Source organism: Propithecus coquereli, unplaced genomic scaffold (genome assembly GCF_000956105.1).
Source record: "Propithecus coquereli isolate 6110/MARCELLA unplaced genomic scaffold, Pcoq_1.0 Scaffold316, whole genome shotgun sequence".
Taxonomy (NCBI): Eukaryota; Metazoa; Chordata; class Mammalia; order Primates; family Indriidae; genus Propithecus; species Propithecus coquereli.
Window position 1 is genome coordinate 225472 of NW_012148797.1, and position 880 is coordinate 226351.

Below are 880 nucleotides of genomic sequence, written 5' to 3' on the forward strand. Positions count from 1 at the left end.
GGCTGACACCACAGCACTCTAGCCTGGGCAACAGAGTGAGATTCTGTCTCAAAAAAAAAAAAAGGAGTGCTACTGATTTTTTTGTGTTGGTTTTGTTTCCTGCAAATTTATTGTATTCATTTAATTCTAACCAGGTTTTGTTTGTTTGTTTGTTTGTTTTTTGGTGTAATCCGTAGGGTTTTCCATAAGATCGTGTCATCAGCAAACAGTGATAATTTCACTTTTTCTTTTCCTATTTGGGTGCCTTTTATTGCTTTCTCATGCCTAATTGCTCTGGCAAGGACTTTAATAATACATTGAGTAGACATAGGGAGAGTAGGTGCACTGGTTTGGATATGGTTTGTTTGGCTCTGGCAAGTCTCATGTTAAAATTGGATCCCCAGTGTTGGAAGTGAGGCCTGGTGGGAGGTGTTTTGATCGTGGGGGCAGATCCCTCATGAATGGCTTGGTGCCATCTTCATGGTAACAAGTTCTCAGTTTTCTCAAGAGCTGATTGGTTTCTATATAATATTTTTGTATATGTACATATATGTATATATACACATTTCAGTTTCCTCTTCACAGAAGAGAGCTAATTATTGAGAAAAACCTGGCACCTCCTTCCCCTCTCTCTTGGTTCACTCCCTCATCTTGTGGTCTGCACAGCTGACTCCCCTTTGCCTTCCGCCATGAGTGGCAGCTTCCTGAGGCTCTCATCAGAAGCAGATGCTGGTGCCATGCGTCCTGTACAGCCTGCAGAACTGTGAGCCATAACTTCATTTCTTTATAAATCACCCAGCCTTGGGTATTCCTTTGTAGCAACACAAATGGACTAAGACAGTGGGCTCCTTGTCTTGTTCCAGATCTTAGAGGAAAGGCTTTTAATTTTTCACCATTGAGT

General features: G+C 41.7%; 1 protein-coding gene across 1 annotated transcript in view; it reads left to right on the forward strand.

The window, feature by feature from the left end:
• SPIC (Spi-C transcription factor (Spi-1/PU.1 related)) overlaps positions 1-880 on the forward strand; it is a 13004-nt gene that overhangs the window by 6819 nt on the left and 5305 nt on the right. The gene's annotated exons all lie outside the window — the stretch shown is intronic.